The 7,898-nt window shown below is 38.7% G+C and overlaps 1 pseudogene; it reads right to left on the minus strand.

Moving 5' to 3' along the window:
• Window positions 1-2,038: 2,038 nt before the first annotated feature.
• On the minus strand, window positions 2,039-3,122 carry LOC148117715 (large ribosomal subunit protein uL10 pseudogene; annotated as a pseudogene).
• Between the last annotated feature and the right edge of the window lie 4,776 nt (window positions 3,123-7,898).

Here is a 7,898-nt window from a genome sequence, read left to right on the forward strand (position 1 = left end):
TATTCGGTGTTCTGTATGCTTCTTGAACCTTCATAGGAATATCATTCTTTAGGTTGGGAAAGTCTTCTTCTATAATTTTGTTGAATATATTTTCTGGACCTTTGATCTGCAGTTCTTCTCCTTCTTCAATCCCTATTATTCTTAGATTTGGTTTTTTTTATTGTGTCCCAGAATCTTGAATGTTTTGTGATGAGAATTTGTTGGATTTGCTGATTTCTTCGATCTGAGCATTTATTTTCTCTATGGTATCTTCAGACTCTGAGATTTGTTCTTCCATCTCTTGTATCCTATTGGTTATGCTTGATTCTGTAGTCTCTGTTCATTTACCTAGATTTTCCATATCCAGCCGGCCCTCGTTTTGTGTTTTCTTCATTGCCTCCATTTCAGTTTTCAATTCTTGAACTGTTTCCATTACCTGTTCGATTGTATTTTCTTGGTTTCCCAGTGTATCATTCACGGATTTACTCATTTCTTCAAACTTTTTGTTATATTTCTCATCCATTTCTTTACTCATTTCTTCAATCCTTTTGTTGTACTTCTCATCCAGTTCTTTAAGGGAATTATTTATATCCTGTTTAAGGGACTCTATTGCTTTCATCATGGCATTTTTTCCCAATTCTTCTGAATTAAGAGGTTCAAGTCCTTCTATTGTAGGGTCGTTGGGTTCTGGTGATTTCATGTTGTTTTTTAGATTGTTGGAGGAGTTCTTGCCTTGGCGTCTGCCCATCTTTTCCTTCAACTGCTCTATATTGGATCTTCTGGTACCAGGTCAGGTTCCCTTGTTGAGCAGGGACTTCACTGACAGAATGTCTACCTTTCTTCAGGCAGGCTATTGAAACACAGGCACTCCCTCATGCCGTGTTGCACTCACAGCCCCGTCCCAGCACGCAAGGGAGCAGCTGTGGGGAGATCTTGTGGCCCCAGGGGAAGGGGAGAAAGAGAGGGAGGTGTACCTGGATGAGGGCTGGGATGGGATTTGGGAGAGCTCAGCAGGGTATAGCCACTACTGCAGGGCAACCAGAAAGTCGAGGGAGGTGGAGAAAGTCTGAATTCCTCCTAGCCGAAGTCCTCAGGCCAGGAGCAACTCACCCCTCCTTCAGTGGATGTCTGCTAGAAGATCACTGTCTCTTGCTGGCCAGGAATGTGGCTGAGGTGATGCAGGGCCTGCCTGTCAGGCAGGCTCTCAGAGCACAGGAACTGCCCCTGGCTGGCTGAGCCCACAGCCCAGGCTCAGAGTGCCAGGGAGCAGCTCTGGGGAGATCTTGTGGCCCCAGGGGGAGGGGAGAAAGAGAGGGAGGTGTACCTGGATGAGGGCTGGGATGGGATTCCTAATTTATCTTTTATTACAACTAAGGAAAACTATAACTATCTCTTCTTCAACTCCATAAAAGATTCCAAAAGGAAGTAATACTATATAAGTAAACAGGAAGTGCATTGCGAGCAACTTCCAGAACTCTAAAATTGACAGAGACATTTGTCATTCGCTGCATGGACAGTCACTGAAAATTCTTCTATAATGCTACAGGACCCATCTTCAGCCTATTGGCCCATAGTATCTGGCACATTTTTCCAAGAAGTAGGAAATTTCAAAGACAATTTCACCTATATTGGCAGTTTGCAATCTCTTTCTTCTGTGTACTGCAGAATGTTTGGCAGACTCTTTCCTGAAGCAAGAACATAGAAAGACTGTCCTACCTTTAGACAATTTTAGCAATCATTTTTCTGTGGGTCCTGCAAGTCCAGTTCATACATCAAGCAGTCCAGACCAGAGCACTTTCTTGCCCAAATGGCTAACAAACTCCATAAGGAGTCTCTTTGATGCCCATTATCCTCTTGAAGTAGATTGGTGCTGCCAGGAGTAGCTGTGTCTCATTGTCATGAAATGTCTTAAACTATTAAAACATTTTAAATGCCATATTTCCTAAGTTTTTGAAAGGTTTGAAGATTATCTAACTGAAATATATCTCTATATATCTATAAAGCCTAACTAACATGACTATAAGTTTGGCTATTATAGATGACTATATGTTATTCTGTATTTCTTTTTTTTTTTAACAGAAGTAAGCTTTTATTTCCATGTTTCTTGGACTAAGTTGTCTGAATTGGTTGCCTTGAGAAGGTTAGTCAAAGAGACCAAATCCCATATCTTCATCTGATTCCTCCGACTCTTCCTTGGCTTCAGCCTTCGCTGGGGCTGCAGCAGCAGCAGCAGGAGCAGCAGTGGTGGCGGCAGCCACAGGGGCAGCAGCCACAAATGCAGATGGATCAGCCAAGAAGGCCTTGACCTTTTCAGCAAGTGGGAAGGTGTACTCAGTCTCCACAGACAGAGCCAGAACCCGCTTGTACCCATTGATGATAGAGTGTGGCACTGAGGCAACTGTCGGGTAGCCGATCTGCAGACAAACACTGGCAGCATTCCGGACACCCTCTAGGAAGCGAGAGTGCAGAGCCTGCTCTGTGATGTCAAACACTTTGGGGTTGTAAATGCTGCCATTGTCAAACACCTGCTGGATGATCAGCCCAAAGGAGAAGGGGGAGATGTTCAGCATGTTCAGCAGCGTGGCTTCACTGGCTCCCACTTTGTCTCCAGTTTTTATCAGCTGCACATCACTCAGAATTTCAATGGTGCCCCTGGAGATTTTAGTGGTGATGCCTAAAGCCTGGAAGAAAGAGGTCTTCTCGGGCCCCAGACCAGTGTTCTGGGCTGGCACAGTGACCTCGCATGGGGCGATGGCACCAGCACGGGCAGCAGCGGGCACGTTATTGGCCAGCAGCATGTCCCGAATCTCAGTGAGGTCCTCCTTGGTGAACACAAAGCCCACATTCCTCCGGATATGAGGCAGCAGTTTCTCCAGAGCTGGGTTGTTCTCCAGGTGCCCCCGGATGGCCTTCCGCATCATGGTGTTCTTGCCCATCAGCACCACAGCCTTCCCTCGCAGGGACATGCGGATCTGCTGCATCTGCTTGGAGCCCACATTGTCTGCTCCCACAATGAAGCATTTTGGATAATCATCCAAAAGTTGGATGATCTTAAGGAAGTAGTTGGACTTCCAGGTCGCCCTGTCTTCCCTGGGCATCACGGCGGTTTGTCAGGGATTGCCACGCAGGGTTTAAAGACGATGTCATTCTAACGAGGACGCCTGGCGAGAGAGGTATTCTGTATTTCTTAATTATGCATTATATTTTTAAATGAGCTGCACAAAAACAATACCTTAGTCAAGAGCAGAAATATATATATAACAAAATTGATCTTAAATTTATATCAATAAACCAATATTCATACCAATGTAAATCTCTATAGCATTTCCCCTTTAAATGCAAACAAACATTTATAAATGATCATTTAAGAAATTTGGGCATAGTTTTCTCCAAACTGCTTCCTGCATTTTGTTGGATGAAGTAATTTTTGGCAGTGTTCATGGTGACCTTTCAGAGTGCCTTGCTCCATCAAACCACATCAGTGTGGAAGAATTCCTCAGGTTCTCATTCTCTGTGGAAATAAAAGAAGAACCTCTTTTCCAATGCGACATATTCTTTGACCCAAATTCTGAAGTCATAATTTCTTTAAAATATGTATATTGGTTTAGTGTGCAACCCCTACAATGAAATGTCCCTCTGGACTTAGTTCCTTCACAGTCAAAAAATTAAAAGAAAACACAATACTATACATAATCTAGACTATTTGTGTATATCCCATCTTTACATGGCTTATTTTTCATTATTACTTTACTTTTTCTACAAGTTTATGCTGTTTCTTTAAAGATTTTATTTTTTAAAAAACCATTTACTTCTTTTTATATTGTCTATAATCTTTTTTTTCTCTCTCTCAAGCCCCTTTACATCAAACAACACGTGACCCATTTAGAGATCATTCTTTTTTTTTAACTGAATCTATCCTTATTATTTATTTCTAATTATTTTTTGACAAGAACCATCTTTTTTCTAATGCTAAGCAGGTATAGCTAAGGCCAACATGGCCCTGCTTACTAGTTCCACCCAGTCCAACATGACAGAGGCTCTAAGAGCCATGTACATTGCCCCATTTTTAGGCACACATTGGGTCTATGTTTCCATTAAGCAAGTTGTAGAACTCTACTCACAGACCCCATTTAAATGCCCCATAGCCAGACCTCCTGAAAGAGTCAGAGCCATTCATGCTGGTGAAGGTGAAAGCCTTCTTAAAAGATTTATGCAGTTTTTGCTGCTACAGCTGAGTCAGGAAGCCTTTTCTTAAAAGAATTGTGCCACTGCTTGCTTCTAGCAAACAGAGCCCACCTGAGAAAATGCTGCTACCAAAAAATCACGCTTAACTCTATTCTTCTATGTCTAAAATTCATTTTTAAGCTTTCTCAGGTTTGATGTGAACATGCAGTCAACCATGTTGGTATGCCAAATTGTAGGTGGGGGACTACTTGCTTGTTCCTGGCTGCCCAAACCTGAAATAACTATACAAAACTGTATTATTGAAATACTGTTTGGCTAATAGCTTAAGTGTATTTCTGGCTTACTCTTATATCTTACATTAACCCATTTCTATTAATCTGTATATTGCTACATGGCTGTGGCTTACTGACAAGGTTCCATCCAGTATCTGTCTCCAGCTGGGCTACATGGCTTCTCTCTGTTTCTGCTTATTCTCTCTCTATATATATTTCCAGCCTGGCTATATTCTGTTAAGACAATGGCCCAAAACAGCTTCTTTATTAACCAATGACAATAAAACATTTCTGTAGTATAAAGAGGGGAATCCCATATCATCATGACACAGTGGTTGCTAAGTATTTTGAATGTGTCCACTATGCTCCATGTACATAACTGAACATGTTATGTAGTTTCTAGCCTTTAATCTTGATAAATGTAAAAGAATAAAACATGCTTCATGGAAAACATGCATAAAAATAAATTGTGTCTATATCACTATTAGGAAAATTCAAATGAAATGAATAACTGAAAAGGAATATATATGCTAATATCATTGAAAGCATTTTTGAGACAAGATGAATCAGATATTGAATTTACTGCACTTCTAATCAATTTTGTCCTTGATTAATCACTCTTATTTGTCATAAAAGTATTTTCTGTTTGAATTTTATCTCTGTTAATATGCTAAACAATTAAAAACAAAAAATGCAATCCCCTAAATTTCATTTTTTATGTTTAAAATTTTCACAGTAATAATATGCTTATAATAAATTGTGTAAATTAAAGAAAATTTTTCATTTTAATCAGTTCATCACTGTGTTCTGGATAATTTGAATAATAAATTAAATATTTATAATGATGGTTGAACATTTTTTGTGAAAATGTGATGATCATTATATTGTCAGTGGCCATGTAAGAGGAGCAGCAGATGACATTTGACTTCAGGGTAACAGCCCATCAGGAGAAAAATTCTTAATGGATGAATCTTGCATAGTTGAGGCTCCAAGACCACAGACTGCAGAATGTCTTTTGCTTCTCTTCTGTAATTACACATTTGCCACTGTTATCTTTCTTTGGTATCTGGTATGGTATGAATGGGTGTGAGGAGATCCCCACTACCTGTAATATAGTTTGTTTATCTCATGGAAAAATCTTATTCTATTAGCTGTTTTTACCTGTGGATTATTATAAAGATGATATATTTCTAAGATATACTGTCTTATTGATGATAACATTAGTTTACATAAAGTTTGATGATAAAAATAAGAAATGTTACACAGAACACATGAGTTTACACTGAGGAGCTGTATGGACCGTGGCTTACATTAATAGTTAAGAAAAATAACTGAGTCCCAGTAGTCCAGTTAGTTTAAATTATTCTAATCTTAATGATGGGAGATGTGTTCATTGGTTTTGGAGTGTGTCAATCCTGACACAAAGTGTTGAAAATGACTTACAATTAGATTATTAGGTTTAACCAAATTATTTTGAGGTAAAAATCCCCAAAAGATAATCTAAATTTTTAGAAAGGCTCATAGTTGAATAAGGAACTCATTAAGGTCAGGAAATAAATACAAAGCAGCCTAACGATTAATAGCTGATATACTTTCCTTGCTCAGATTGATTTGTTATCAAGGGTGATGACTAATTCCTTGTATCCATTTTGCCCAAAATCTCCTGCAATTAAAAAAACTGTTGCTGAGTGGCTATAAAAGAATTGACTGATTCATTTTCATGTATAAAAGTTTTGGTTTGTGATTTCTTTAAGATTCTCTTTAAGATTACTCTTCAAGATGATTTCAAGTGATTGGCTCTTTCTTTATAACTATACAATGCAACCTACTAGTAAAGGAGCTGACGTTGTGTAGGAGGTTCTTCTGTTTGTGTGTTGCTTTCATTAGTTGAATAAAGAAACTGACTTGGCCTTTTGATAGGGCAGCCCTTAAGTGCGTGGAGTAGACATAACAGAATGCTGGGAAGAAGGGAAGTGTTGCAGATACCATGAATCTCAAGCCTGAGATGGACGTAGTTTAGAATCTTGCCAGTAAGCCACAGACATGTGGCGATACACAGATTTAATAGAAATGAGTTAATCAAGATGTGAGAGTTATCCAATAAAAGGCTAGAACTAATGGGCCAGGCAGTAATTTAATACAATTTTGGTGTGGTTATTTCAGGGGTTAAGCTAGCCAGATGGCTGGAGGCAGCCCATCATTCCTCCTACAACACTGACTGAGAACAAAAACTTGCTTGCCTACACTGCTAATTTATGACAAATTGCTTGGCTATGGTGGCTTTTTGGGATAACTTGTTTTTCATCAATAATATGTAAAATGTTTAATCAGTTAAGGAATATGGTAAACTTACTGTTTTTCCCTTGTACTCATTCTCTTGAAAAACAGAATATAACCACATTGTAATGTTTATTTTCCCTGAAAATATTTTTGAGGTTTATAAAATGTAAGGAAAAAATAAAAATAGAGTTAAAATGTGTTAGAAGGAAAATGTCAAGAATGAGAGAGTTTGAAGGAAAATATCAAGAATAATAGGATTAGGAGGAGAATCTCATGTACTCATGGGAATTTTCCTAGTGCCTGTTTTTTCACTAATGCTTTAATGGCTCCCTCAAGATTTCCCTTGTCTTTCTCTCCCTGACTTTCCTTCCCATTTTTGAGCATTCCATTCCCTCATGTTCTCTTCCTTCTTCTCCTTTTTCCTTCCCTCTTCCCTTTCACATATGTTTCTCTCCCCTCCTAATTTCTCTTAAGGACATGTCTGTTTCCTCTTCTCAAGAGAATCCATGTATGTCTCTCTTAGGGTTCTCCTTGTTACCTAGCTTCTCTGGGATCATGGACAATAGGATGATTATCTTTTGATTTATGTCTAATATCCACTTATGAGTGAGTACATACCATGTTTGTCTATCTGGATCTGGGATACCTCACTCAGGATTGTTAGTTTCTAGTTCCATTCATTTGCATGCAAATTTCAAGGTCTCATTGGTTTTTTTTCCACTTTTCTAGTACTCCTTTGGGTAAATGTACCACATTTTCCTATCCATTCTTGAGTTGAGGGACATCTAGGTTGTTTGCAAATTCTGGTTATTATGAATAATGTTTCTATGAACACAGTTGAGCCAATGACCTTGTGTTATGAGTGTGCATTCTTTGGGTATATGTCCCAAAATGATATTGTTGTATCTTGAGGTAGACTGATTCTCAATTTTCTGAGAAACTGTCACACTGATTTCCAATGTAGGTGTAGAAATTTACACTCCTACTTGCAATGGTGTATTGCTCCCCTTACTTCACATCTTCTCCAACCTAAGCTATCATTGATGTTTTTGTTTTAGTCATTCTGACCAATGTAAGATTATATCTCAGAGTAATTTTGATTTCCTTTTCCCTAATGGCTAAGGATTCTGAGAAATTCTGTAGATTTTTTTTTAGCCATTTATAATTCTTCTCTTGAGAATT

The sequence above is a fragment of the Myodes glareolus genome, chromosome 26 (assembly GCF_982192425.1).
Source record: "Myodes glareolus chromosome 26, mMyoGla1.1, whole genome shotgun sequence".
Classification (NCBI taxonomy): domain Eukaryota; kingdom Metazoa; phylum Chordata; class Mammalia; order Rodentia; family Cricetidae; genus Myodes; species Myodes glareolus.